Genomic DNA, 14,499 nt, shown 5'->3' with positions numbered 1-14,499 from the left:
CCTGAGAAGCAGCAGAGTGGACGTGTCTGGCAGAGGCGGGTTGCTTGTGCCAGCCACACCCTGGAAATTCTCAGAAAGACACAGGTTACGTCACAGTGACTGTGGAGCCTGTGGGAACTGATGGAGACAAGAGCCAGTGACAGGTTACCGCTCTTAGCATCGCCCTGTGTTCCCCTTGGGCTGAGAGCTCTTCAGCACACACAGGCCTAGTCTCCAACCTCAGGCTCCTTCTGTCACTTGGGGCTGCCAGTCTTAATTCCAAATGCCTTACTTCCTGTTCCACTGCTCTTCACCACACTTCTGTCCTGGACTCCAGAGGGGCCTGCCCACCACCATTCATTCACACGCTCATGTGTCTGCTGTGGGCGGTCTACAGCGTGCCGGGTGCTGTGGAAAGCCCCCCGGGTACAGCTGACAGATGACAAACATTTATCCTGTGCTGAGTGATCAGGGGCTCTAGAACCAGTCAGCATGTATTCAAATCTCAGCTCTCTGCTTCTTAGCATCTATTAAAATATTGCTAAGCACCTCCCATGCCCCTTTCCTGAGCTAGGTGCTAGAGAGCTTTCTCTCTTCCCTACTTCTACTATTACTAGCTGTGTGACCTTGTCAAGGTACTTGATGTCTCCATGTCTTAGTTTCCTCGCCTGAAAAAATGAGGATGTTAAGTAATATCGCTCTTACGGGACTGCTGTGAGAGGCACACGAGTTAACACGGGAGGAGTGTCTAGACGATGCCCAGAGCATCAGGACGTGTTATTTCGTGTTTGTGCTACTGCCGTGATTAGCACACATTAGACCCATGCTTCAGAAGCCGGACCGTGCAGAAGAACTACCTGGGGATTCTTGTTAAGTGGCAGATCTGGATTCAGCGCGCCTGGGGTCTGAGATGCTGCGGTGACGCCTCTTTGTGGGCAGTGGGCCACCCTGATTAGCACATAGATAATCTTTTCTTGATGTTAGAAGTTATTTTTATAGTTAGAAGTTATTTTTTTTTCTCCTTGAAGTCCTATTTCCATTTAACCCCCCCATACTCAGAATACTACCCTAATACAGGATATTTTTATGCTTGAATGTCTTTTACTGATCACCCCATCCTAATTCTCTGCCACAGAAATATCGACAAGCACTGTTGGAGTTTTTGCTTTAACCATAAGTCAAGGACACAACCGCTGTCCTCAGTCCATTCACAGTCCAGTGAGGAAGGCAGAGGCATAAACAGATGATTACAGAGCAGTGCGATAAGCACAGTAAAGGTCTAGTGCTTATGGAAGAAGGAGGGAGGAGGAAAGGGAAATGGAAGCAGGGCCCCATAGGAACAGGAATTTACATGGTTCATGTGGAAGGTGAGCACGTGTACAGTGGTCCAGGGAGAGCAAACATTTAGAGGCAGGAAGCATTGTGCCATGGGTGAGAAAACAGAAAAATTTCAGGCAAGAGTGGTGAGAGATGAGCCAGGGCAGTGGGTATGGCCCAGGGTCTCAAGGAGAGAAGCGTAGGAAGAGCAGGAGACAAGGAGGAGCCCAGGCAAGAGCCGGGCAAAATACCTGGGTGGGAGGGATGTCAAGGAGAGGGCGAGCACCTACGTGGATCTCTATGGAGCCAAGACGTTGCCCCAAGCCCCAGCTCTCCGATCCAACCGGGTAACTAGACTGTGGATCTCTTGGGAGTAGGAATTTTGTTTTATTTTGTCTTACTGCTCCTAGCACCTGGCACTTATTGGAGCTAAATTTAGATTTGCCGAATAAGTGAGTTAATTTCTTGCTCTGTGTGGAGGAAGATTGGAGGAAGGCTCCAATCTAAGTTATTCTAGATGGGGAAGGAATAACAGTGTTTACAGTTTCTCTGCGTCAGCCTTCCCAGAGAGGTCCATTTTGGAGGACAAACATTGTTACAGTCACAAAATATGTTTTAGGGTAAATCTACTCGACAGATTGATCATTTTAAAATGCCAGAGGTCTTAGTAAGCCCTGGGTAGTCACTGGGCTGTCTGCAAAGATTCCAGTATTCCCAGGCACACAGTAGGATCTCACTTCCCTGTGACCGGGTGATTTGCCTTGTTCAGTGCTGTGTGGGAAAAAGGGAAGGGGGTGAAAGCCTTTAAGAGCCGTGCATGACTCACAGTAGGTAGCCAACCCTTCCCCTGCCCCAGCCACGAGGTAGTGCAGGCCGTGTCTGCTTGAGTCTCTGAGGGCGGGGACACGGACCAAAGATGCCTGTCTACCTCTGGTCGACATGCAGCGCGAGTGAGCAAGCAGACCTTTTTTGTTTTAATCCACAAATATCTTGGACTTGTTTGCTAGGCAGCATGACACAGCCTTTCACGTCTCGTACAACCGCTCGGACTATAGCAGTTCACTCGCTGCAGTGACAAAATCTAGGGGCCGTGTGTATAGATTATGACCATGGTAACTTACATTTTAAGCGTGTCTGCATTTTCATACATGTTGAAACATGTAGAGGAAAACACATGTTCACACCACGTGTGACTCGCCTTTCAAATTTACTCCTCCTCGAGAACTTCTATGAATCATACTTTCCCAATGGCTACTTCCACCCAACCTAAGTCCCTTGTTTGGTACACAATTTTTACTTTTTCTTTATGTCCTCACAAAAATTGGAGATCATTTGGCCACCTTCCACCATACGGTGTATCAGAGACTTGGAGAGTATTGTAAGCTGTCTCTTTTCTCTGCTTTCCCTTTTGCGTAAATGATTCTAGCTCTTTGCTTTTTCTCATCAATCATACTTTATAAGCTTAGGAGAGATAAGAAGGAAAGATCTCCCCGCCCCCCCAGGACAGCCGCGTGCGGAATAAAGGGATCCTGCGTTTGCCTGCGGGAAGTAAAGAGTACACACAAGGTCAGCCCAGAGCCAGGAGCCGCGCTGCGAAGATGTCCTGTTGGACAGAGCCCCTCGTGTAGATGCCGGGACCAGTTCTTTTGGTAGCTTTGGTCTCAGGTTTTAGCAGGGGGGGATGCTGACAGAACTCAGCACTGTTTCTTCCCTTCCTGAATTTAGAAATCACGTTTGATATTTCCCCCTCTTTTTTATTAAAAAAGAACAGAGTAGCTAACGATTTTGCTCCTTGGTCTTACCCTTTTCTCTTTAAGTTCCTACTGGATTATGGATGAAGAAATGATGTCAAGATCTAGTCACAGATTTCGTCTGTGTGTCCACAGAAGGCAAGAGTCTTCCCCGGGATGGCTGCCTGTAATTAACGAAACCACAGTTAACAACAACAACAACAACAACAACAACAACAACAACAGCATGATGGTAACCAGCCTCCCTGAGGGGCTGGGTCCAGGCCTCCCGCTCAGTCCTTTCCTTGCATTAGCGAACTTCAGTCTCTCAACAGCCTGGCAAGGTCCTATTCCCATTTCCCAGATAAGGAAATGCAGTCAGGGAGGTGCTGGGACTCACCAGGGCGGAAGCCAAGCTGTGAACCCTGGTCTGAGCGGCCCCCCAGCTCATTCTACCCACCTCACCACACTGCCCCCAGTATCACGCTTCCCGGACAGCTCCGTCTTCAACTCCTGAGGTCAGCGACCCTCCTGGGAGCCTCCGGCCCCAGCTCAGCCTCCTGGAAGTTCGTTCACACCTCCCTACAGGGTGCCCGGTCGGCTTCACAGGCTGGCCCGACCGGCCAAAGGTGAGGGGTGCTCTCCCACAGCCAGGGGGCCGTGTCGTCTACTCCATTAAAAACAGGGTGAGTCCGGCAATGTCCTCCTTTGGAAGCTTCCTGTGGGTCTCAGGACTGGTCTGCCTGGAAAGGGAAGGGGCGTTGGGCATTTAGCCGCAGGTGGAACCCGGGCCTCCCCTCTCTGCGTCGTGTGGAGCAGCACTGCCACCGTGTGGGCAGACTGGCTCTGCTGGGACAGCCGCGGAGGCCAAGAAACAGGGAACCCACCACAACCCAGAGGTCATGCATTTATTTAGTGTTTGCTGAGCACCTACTATGTGTTGTGGACTTGGCTAGGCTCCTTCTATTGCTGCTGCTGGTGCTGTGCGTCCTTCTCTGTGTAGTGAATTAAATAATGGCAACGGACTCGGCTCTAGTGCAAGTTTGCATTCATTCATCGTTTATTTGGGGCACTTCCCTCTAGGCGTGATTCGAGCCATTAAGAAATTATGAAGAGGCGTCAGCTTTGGGCTGCAGGATTTCCTTTGCCTCCAAGGTTTTGGGGACAGGAGGGCACACAGAGACATGTAGGGCTCCAGAGTGACTTACTGTCCTGATATGGGCTTCCTCTCAATTGTTAGGGAAGAGGAGGGTATGTATTTCTACCACACGCCTTTGCTTCTCTTTGTATTAAGAGGTAGATAGTATATTAAAAGCCTGTCCTAGAAACTTAGAAAATAAAGAAATGCAATGCAATGATGTAACCGTGCTTATATATGATTTTTTGTTTTACTTTATTGTACAGCACGATATCGTTGTCATAATAATAGATGATCCATTCTAAGCACCCATCATGTCCCAGGCCCTTTACTAGAGTCTTTTAATGTCATCTCTTGAAGCCATATAACCATCTTAGGAGGTGGTATTATTATCCCTCTTTTAATAGGCAAGACAACTGAGGCTTGGAGGGGACCCCTACATCTCTTGCCTCTCATAGGTCTGCGCCAGACCACTGTGTTGTCTGAGTAATGCTCATTTACCACCTGCATTGCCTTCCAAGCGTCCGTGCTCTGTGCTGCCCCTGACTCCATGCCCTCCTTTTAGATCTTTGGCTGCTGCCGATCTTTTTTTGCTGATGTAAATATTGCTGCCACAGCCTCTTTAAATAGAACTTTTTATATATTTAGGATTAATTTCTTAGGGTGACTTTTCAGAAGTGGGTTTTTTGATCACAAGTTTGAACTTTTTATGGCTGGGGATATTTTTGAATTGCCTTTCAATGGGGCTGCACACATGTGCACACATTCGCCCTGTAACCAGAAGTGTACAGGAATGCCAGTTTCACAGCATCCTCACCAACGCTGAGTGTTGATTTTTTTTTCACTCTAAAAGATGATAAGGGCATCTGGCTGGCTCAGAGGGCAGAGCGTGCGACTCTTGATCTCAGGTCATAAGGTTGAGCCCCACGTTGGGAGTAGAGCTTACTGGGGAAGAAAAGGATAAATGGTCTGATAAGAAAATTTGTGATAAGGGGGTTGTTTTGTATGTCTTTCATCGTTATTGGGGGTGAAATCCCTTTTACTTCTCACCACTGTGCTGGCACTTTCTGCTTCCTTTGCATTCTGTGAACATCTCTACTGTCTTGGATCCTTCTAGATCAGAGGTTCTTCACCTAGGGTCCAGGGACTCTCCCTGCGGTTCTGTGGATGGAATTCAGGGAGTCTGTGAACTTGTTTGGGAAAAAAACCCTTCATTTTTATAAACTTGCCACGGAGGTAGCACTCCTTCCATCCCGTCGTGTGCGCAGGCAGAACCACGGCAGCGCTCGCAGGAGCTGCGGTACCGTTTATACTCAGCATCGCCTGGAAACTGCAGTCGTTACTAGACGTGCAGCTGAGAACGCGCGTTTGGATGTGTTAATGAACAGCCACATGTATTATCACATCACACATTTGTTTATAAAATATTTTGATAATGGTGCTTCAATATCATTGGTTTCCTTACTAGTCCTGTGGGTTTTCTTTTATTATGTTAGTCACCATACAGTACTTCATGAATTTTTGATGTCGTGTTCCATGTTTTTTAAAAAATAAATCCATTAAATTGTAAAATGCTATTCTGAGAAGAGATCCATAGGCTTCACTTGACTACTGGTGGGGTCATAGCAAAATAAAGTTGAAAATTCCTGTCCTACAAATCTTCATTATAGAAGAATTCCAAATAATTACATGCTATGGCTGCAGGGAGAAGAGTGTTTCTCTCCCCTGAGTGTTCATTGGACTCAGTGATTCACTTCTAAAGAAGAGCGTGTGGAAAGGGAAATAGTAACTTCACAGCTGAGAAACCTGCAGACACCTCCTTGTCCAGGTGACCAAGGTCAACCTGACCAGTGACAAGTCATGTTGATGTCATGCATCCAGGATACGATACAATGACAAGGGCACTTCGTCTTCTGTGATGTTCTTCCCCTTCAAATCCATACCCAGATCTAGTCATGAACAAACGCCAGACAACCCAGATTCAGGGACATTCTCCAAAATACCCCATTAGTATTCTCCAAAAGTGTCAAAGTCATGGAAACCAAGGAAAGACTGAGAAACAGCCACACACTAGAGGAGTCTTGGGAGATAGACTAAATGCAACATTCTCAGCGGCTTGCAATGCTGTGCGGACAAGGTGGGAGGTGATCCTGGTACATCTCACACCAGCAAGCAACGAGGTACTCAGAAACCAGGGGGTCACGTACAAAGATACAGAAGCCAGCTTGAATGGATTCTCACTGAGTGTCCAGACAAGGGACAATTTGAGCGTCAAGATAAATAATGAGAGTAACAACCCACTGAGTGAAATAGAAAACCATTAATTTACACAGATACAAATAAAGGATAACTCAGTCAAAAGTTTGCTGAGGCATGGGTTATTTACAAATTTAAATACCTTCCCGCATACAAAGCCCTCAATTAATGATATTGATTGCAACAATGGACAAATGCTTATTAACTACAAAGGGGAAAAGAGGGACTTTATAGTGGGGAGGCTTGGCAGACATCACCTTAATTAAGTGATCAGAGTGGACATCCACAGATACAGAGGAATGGAAATTGTGAGTCACCTTACGGGATGCGGTGAGAAAAACCCATTAGCACCTCTGTGATGTCCCTAATCAAAGAGGCATTGCCTGACTTGACTTGTGAGAAAATTTCAAACAAACCAAAATCAAGGGACATCTTACAAAAGAAATGACCTGTACCCTTCAAAAAGATCAAGGTCATGGTACACAATAAAGGATAGATCTTCTGGATTGAAAAAGACAAGGGTCATCATGAAGCTAAATGAAACGTGGATTCCTGGAGAAAATGGTGGACACACAAAAATGATTTTCCTTTTGCTTTAGAGGCCATTAGTGAAACAACTGGAGAAATCTGACTTGATTTTGACTTTGATTGTGGTCAGGTAGGGGAGGGAAGGTCCTCGATTGTCTGAAATAGTAAAATATTTGCAGATGATGGGACATCGCGTCAGAAACAAATGGTTCAGTAAAAAGAAAGTTCTTTGTACTGTACTCACCACTTTTATGTAAGTTTATGATTATGACTGGGAGGAGCTGTGGCTATTTTTTTGTGGCCATTTTTTTTTAATCCTATAAAATACGTCTTTTTTTTTTTTTTTTTTTTGGTCTACCACAATGTCCACAATGGAACTCTTGTTTTCAACCCTCAATATGCTTCTTCCTCTCTCAAAAACTGGCCCCAAACATCCGCCGTCTTGCTTAAGGCAAAAACCCCTTTGTGTCAAACCCTCCCTCTTAGGCACCAGCAAGTCCTGCCAAGTCTAGCTCTAAAGCAGGTCTGGAACCTGTTCACTTGCCCTTGCTGGCACTCCCTCCTGCCCTGAGCCACCACCTTTGCCGGGCCGCGAGGGGGCGATCCGTGGGAGGTTGCTCTGCGTATCTTCCAGAGGCAGGGCCGAAGGCTGTGGCTGATCGGAAGGATGCTGATGGGTGGCTGCCCTTGAGGAGGGGAGCAGACCTACCAGAACTCACCGAGGCCCTCGGCATTTGTCCATCAGTGCACGGGACTGCACAACGTCTGTAAGAAAGTATTGCACACGGCATCCCTTCTGCTTCAACTGTCCCACGAGCTCTTCTTTTGGCCAACTCTGAAGGGCCGCCGGCTCCTGCTCCCTGACATCACAGAGCTGTTGTCGTTTGCTGCATGGCATTCGTTGCTAGCTGCTGTTGTCGAATCTGTTCACTGTGGCATTCTCCGCTCTCAAGTTATCTCAGGACAGCATGGCTCTTGTCTGTCCTCAGCACAGACAACAGGGAGTGGCATGTGGTGTGGAATAAATGTCCCCCACCCTTGACTTTCACAATTCCTATTTTTGGATCTGTTGCTTATAACACCATGCTTCCACATGCTAATTTATTTTATGAAATAAGAATTAATAAAATTCTTTCAAGTGAAAAAAAAAACAAAAAAACCTCCCACCCAAATAGACTTAAGTAATGGGAAATACATCAGTTCATGGAATGGAAAAGTCCAGAGACTCTCTCAGGCACGGCTGAATCCAGGGCTCTCCAATGCCGCTGAGATTTGTTGCTGCTTCTTGTGTGTTGGCTTCAACCTCAGGCAGTCTCCCCCGCCCCCCAGGGAAGCCCCTGAAGACTTCTTTCTCATGGGTTCAGTGAGAATAGAGCTGCTTTTTGCCAGTAGTTTCAGTAAAAGTCCTAAGAGTAAAAGGGGAATCTTCCTCCCCAAAATGAAGGTACCGTTGAGAGCAGAAAAAGGAAAATGGATGCCTGCTGGGCAGATATGTTTGTTCACCACATTTTTGTTGTAAGGATTAAGAGTTGAGATTTCGAAGTTTCTGGCACATAGTAAGCCCTCGATTAGTGATAGCTGCTACAACAATAATTGATATTGTCATGTAATTATCATTACCGCGTGAAAGCATTTTGCGCACTGCAGGGTACCAAACGAACGTTAGGTATCATTATCTCCTTCGGAGCTCAGAGCAGATTAGACAACCCAATTCTGCAGCAGAGAGGAGGAGCTCTCATTTCCCAGGCCCTGGTGGAGGCCCCAGCCCCACGGCTGTGTTGGAGGGAAGGCGTGGTCCTCCTGTGGTTCTTAGGATGGCCACTTGGTGGCAGCCTTAGCCCACTTTGTGCCCTTCCCAGCCAGGTCCCTGCCGCTCAGGCTGGGTGTGTACTTGGGGAACAGCCTGGGCAGGGGACTCCAGCAGACATCTGTCACATGCGGGCCACCCAGCACTTGTGGAACATCCTTGCTCCTATTGGAAGACATTCCAGCCTTAGTCCCACCTCCCTTATGAAGAAGCCTGAGAACTGCCCTTTCCAGGTGTCTTTGCAGCTGCCCACTGGGCACAGGTGAGACCCAGGCTCCTCCGACAGACTCACAGCTGTGAGACTTCACTCTGCAGATGAGAGCAGCCTGAGGAGAGAGGTTCCGCCCAGAACCCGTTTTGTTTTGTTTTCCCTGGCAAGCATAGTGGCAGCAGTATTGTCTTTCTTTTGCAGGTGGGGGTGAAGAGGGTGGGTGGTAGCAGGTGGGAAGGTCATGTGCCTGACCCAAACATGGCATTGCTGGGGGAAAGTGGGCAGTGGTGGCTTTTGGAAGCCTGGTCTACAGCCTGGTTCTCCACGCCTCCCAGGGTTGTGTGAACTACCCAGTATCTTTTTAGTAAAATCCTGTTTGGGTTTTAACCCATCGGAATCAGAATCTTTGGTTGCTCTCAGCAAAGCACCCTGACTAATGAACGCACTCACCCTGTTTTAATCACATGCCCCATCCTAGGCCTCTTTTCAATTTGAAACAATTCCATGCAGTAGGAATTCTCATTTTACAGACGAGGCAAATATACTCAGAGAGGTTCAGTACTTTGCCCGTGGTCACACAGCTTGCATGTACCAGTGCCTCTGGAGTTTGTGACCTTTCCAATGTGCTGGGCACTGTGCCATCAGGGGAGGGACATTATCTGTACCCCCCGCTACCCCACTCAGTGCCAGATGCTTATTCGGTGCTCGATAAATAATTGACCGTTAATAAATACTGAACAAATGAGTCAATTGAATGCCGCAATGTTTTGTTCTTGGAGTGTGGTTGAGCTTGCTGTGTCTCTGGGCGGGGCCGGGGGGGGCAAGCTCTGGTCAGATGGCAGGTGAAATTCATCTTTGACAGTCTCACCTCTCTCTCTAGAGCGCCCTCTCCTCCCAGCATCCCGTGTCCTCCTCGCTGCCCGGCTCCGGCCCCTTGGCTCCGACTGTGACACAGTTATGTGTCTGTCTATCCCCGAAGATGAATTCAATCGATGGCCATGATCGTGCTGACAATTTGCTTCCCCCGCAGTCCGTGCTGCAGACCGGGGTGGGTGCTCAGAGGGTCGAGAATCTGCACGAAGTCACCGAGGCATACGCTGGATCCGCCTCCTGTCCCCATGCCTGTGGGGCGGCGCCCACCTCTACTTGAAGACCCGCTGTCCACTTTGAGGGCCTCTCTAATGAGACGATGGGCATCTCGTGAGTGTGTCAAGCCGGTTTCTCTGTGACGTTGGTTCTACTTGGGGCCTCGGGAATCTTCCATACAAGCCCACTGCCGTGTGTAGTCGACGTGTAAAGGAGGCCATTGCGAGTCTCTGGGACTCTGCTCACCGCCCTCCCAAGTGAACCACACAGCGCTCCTGCCCTTGCTTCTTCGCAGACGTGGCTGTGAGTGTCTTCACCCTCCTGTCATTCTGCCCTGGACACGCCCCACTGGCCCTCTTGGGTGTGACGCAGGATCTGAAATTGAAGCCACCTAGGGCAGGGCAGGCTCCTACATTCCTCAATGCGGATCCCTTATGACTAGGTTCAAATTCTGGCTCTGTTTCTTCATGACTTTGTGACCTCAGGCAAGTTAAGAAACCTCTCTGTGCTTCAGTATTTCCATACGTAAAACACGGTTAATACTAATAGCTCTTTCATAGAATTACTATAAGGACCGACAGGGTAAATATTTGCTAAGTGCTTAGAATGGTGTCTGTCATGGTGTTATAAAATTGTTTTAAAAATAAATAAAACTGTCAATGTCAATGTCACAAGTATTTTTGAATGTCTACACTGATACCAAGTTTATAGCGAATTTAAAACTCATGGCCTTTTTCCTTTTGCTTTCTTTCTCCCTCCCTCCTCCTTTCTCTTCCTTCCTTCTTTCTTCTTTCTTTCTTTTCTTTCTTTCTTTCTTTCTTTCTTTCTTTCTTTCTTTCTTTTCTTCTTTCTTTCTTCTTTCTTCTAAATGCTCTCCTCTAGCCCTGCCCCCATCAGCATGCCCTTCAGCAGTTGGATTTGCAGAGGGCACAGTTTACGTGGGTCCCTCTGGTGGGACATTGTCTGGGCTGCTCATCTGACTTGGGTGTGTGTGGTGAAGTGTGCTGAGCCTTGGGAAGTGTCTTGCTGACATGCAGACACTCCACGGTGTCTGCAGCACTTCCTGTCTGTCTGCGTGGCCCCGCAGAGCATCCCGAGGGAGGAGGAGGGCTGCTGCTGCCCTCAGCTGGGCCGGCTGCCTGCACGCCTCCAGGTGCAGTCTGAGGACCACCTACATGGAACCCCGCACCCCAGACTTACAGCCTCGGGATCCAGGGGCTGGGATCCAGAATGTGCAGTCCATACTGTGTCCTAGGAGGCGCAGAGGCCTGCGGAAGCGGGCAGTGGAGGGGCTAGGCCAAGAGTGGCCGAGGCGCAGAGCTGCCATTGACTTCCCAGCCTGGGACTCAGGGTGGGCTGGTGGCTGCCCAGAGTGACCTTCTCCTCCTCGGCTACAGACCTGCTCTCTTTCCTCCCTCAACAGGAGTGAAACAGGACTTGCAGGTGGGGTCCTGAGCTCCAAATCGCAGCTCCCTGGGGAAGTTTCATCCCATAACCCCAGAGATCTCCGCAGTTTTGTTCCTCATGCCCGCGGCCACGTTTCTAAAAGGCCATCGTGGTGGGAAGCGCTCTAAACAGACAGTCCCTTGTGGGTCATCTTGTTCTGAGTGCAGTTCATAGCCAAGCGCCCAGGCTCGCCTGCTTAGGAAGATCCGGCATACCACTGTCCACTGGAAAACCAAACCCCTGACACCTAGACCTGAGGACTAGCAGACCCTTCGCAGATCACGCTGCCCTGTACTCCTGCCTCTTGTCTCCTCTTCCCAGCTTCCCAACCCATAGATTTGCCCCCTTAGAGAAATGGCAAGGAAGGACTTCCCCTGGTTTTTCTGGGTCAGCCTTGTCCATCAGGTAACTGTGGTTTTGAGTCTCAGGCATGGGTACGATGTTTCAGCCTTTCAGGGTCCTGTAATCTGAGTCGTCCCAACCTGCCTCCATCGCAGAGCTGCTACTCACTGGCCAGACACCGTGACATCCTAGAAGAAGAAGAGGGGTGCGATGGCCCATGACCAGGGGCTAAGCAGGAAGCAGCTGGGGTTCCCCAGGTAGACCCTCTGGCCACATGTAAACCCTGCAACCGAGCTGCACGGATGGAACTCTGTGAAAGCCGGGAGAAGCTCTGTGTTCACCTTCAAAATACAGGTAAAAAGTGTTTCACAATTCCAGGCACTGCAGAGAAAGGAAATATGGTTTGTGGGAGAGAAGACGGACTCCTTCAGGTATCAGAGCAGCAGGGGCTGGAACAGAGTAGGACTTGGACGTGTGCCAAGAATGAGCTCGAGCAGTAAGTGAGGAGTGGGACGGTGGCCAAGATGGCCCTGGTGAGCCTCGTTAAGGACTCTGCATTCGATCCTGAGGGTAGTTGGGAGCTCCTGAAGATCTTTTGGGGAAGATGGGGGGAAAGGGGGTTGGCCTGATGAAATTCACCTTTGTCCAACTCATTCTGTGCAGAGTGAGGCCAATGGATTGGAGGTCACCAGACCACTGGATAAAAGCCAGTGAGACCTCCTTCATTACCCAGCTCAGCCTACGTAAGACCAGAGTTGCTGGGGTAGAGATTTATGTATGAGATTCGTATGACCATGTTGGGGGCAACTCTCATCACTCAGAGGCATCCTGCCCTGCCCGCGCCAAGCGCTAGGGGTGAGGCTGGGGCTCTAGTCACACGAGGTGGCCCTCGCGGGAGACTCCCCGGAGTGTTTCTGAATACCCTGTGGGAGGAAGCAGGGATGGAGGGTCTGCCCAGCCATGGCGGGCGCTCACTGGAGTGGCAGTGAGCAGGTGAGCACCAGGCTGGCAAGGGTCCTAGGTCATCTTTTTGTAGCTACAAGTCAAAATCTAACCTCTAGACTCTTGAGCAGTAACCCTGTGCCCAGGCAGCAGGACAGGTGGAGGCGAATTCTGGTAGCGTGTCACTGCTGCTCCCACCCTGATCCCGAGGGAGGCTGCAAATGGCAGAGCAGGATTTTCCCATGATTCTCCTTCACAGAGAGCTGCCTGCAAATTCCTTTCTGGGCTCCTTGCTTGGTTCTCTCCTCTTCTTAATCCACATTCATTTCCTTGGTGATCTCACCAACGGCCAGCGTTTTAAATACGAGCTCCATGCTGACAGCTTCTATATGTGTCTGCGGACTGGACCTCTTGAACTTTGGCCTGTTCCAAATCTCCGCCAGCGTGTTCACAGGCATCTCGAGTTTAAAGTGTCCAGAACCAAACTCTGCACCCTCCTCCCTGATATGTTTCTCCTTCACTCTTTTTAGAAAGTAAATGGCAGCTCCATCCTTTTGATTACTTAGGCCCCAAGTCTGGAAGTCACCCTTGATGCCTTCCTCAAACCGCAACATCTGATCCATTAACCAATCTTGCTGGCTTCCCCTTCGGGAGTTTGCCAGAATCTGCCCATTTCCCACGCGTGGCTGGAGCCAGCTTGCTCCAAGCACACCATCTTGTCCCATCTAGATTTTTTCCTCCAATTGGTATCCTCACTTCCTCTCTTGCCCTACTGCAGTCTGTTCTCCATCCAGCAGCCAGAACGATCATTTCAAAAGTCAAGTCATGTCGGGCTTCTGCTCCAAATTTCGCCCTGGCTTTCCATGTCACTTGAAGGAAAAAGCCAAAATTCTCTCTAGCAGTTGTCTGCAGACCCTAGGCGATCTAGCTCATGGGTCCCTCTGCCCCCTCCCCTTCATTGTTCTCTGCTCCAGCCACACTGGCCTCCTTGCTGTTCCTCAAACACACTGAGCAGTCCCCACCTCAGGATCTTTGCACTTGTGGTTCCCTCTACCTGAGAGATCTTTGTTCAGGTATTTGCGTGGTTTAGTCCCTTACTTTTTTCAGGTCACTGGCCAAATGTCACCTTTCGGAGAGGAGTGCCCTGACCACATCCTTACCTGAATTTGTTTCCATGGCACTTACCACTCCCTGTTTAGCCATGACAGACTAAATCATGCTATGGTAACAGATCCTAAGGCCAAGTGGCTTGTAACATCAGGGCTATCCAGGGGTCTGCTGGAGAAGCCTCTACTGGCTTGAGAGAATCATTACGTTTGCAGGAAATTTATGAGCCTTTTGTTATTAAAAGTTAAATTCCATAAACCCACAATCAACAAAACTGTGTTTAAAGTGAAGGCTATAAATACTCAAAATGTATCATTTCTCAATGGTCTTACTACATCTTACTCTTACGGATGTGTCAATAGCTTATTGTTATTATTGCTCCATATTGCTATTTTCTCTGAGCTGGAGGGTCTTTTTGTCTCTTTCATCCTTATGGGGGTATCTGCTATATGACAATGTGCCTCTCTCCCTAAGCCCTTGGTCAGCGAGGATATGCAGAAATTAGCCGTGCTGGGAATATTTACACAATGCTGAAAGCAGTCAGTGCCACAAACAAGGTGTTCGATTGTTTGTGTTGGTGTTTGTCTTGACTTGAGAGTGATGGGGAAAT

The sequence above is a fragment of the Ailuropoda melanoleuca genome, chromosome 8 (genome assembly GCF_002007445.2).
Source record: "Ailuropoda melanoleuca isolate Jingjing chromosome 8, ASM200744v2, whole genome shotgun sequence".
Taxonomy (NCBI): domain Eukaryota; kingdom Metazoa; phylum Chordata; class Mammalia; order Carnivora; family Ursidae; genus Ailuropoda; species Ailuropoda melanoleuca.
This window is presented reverse-complemented; position numbering follows the sequence as displayed.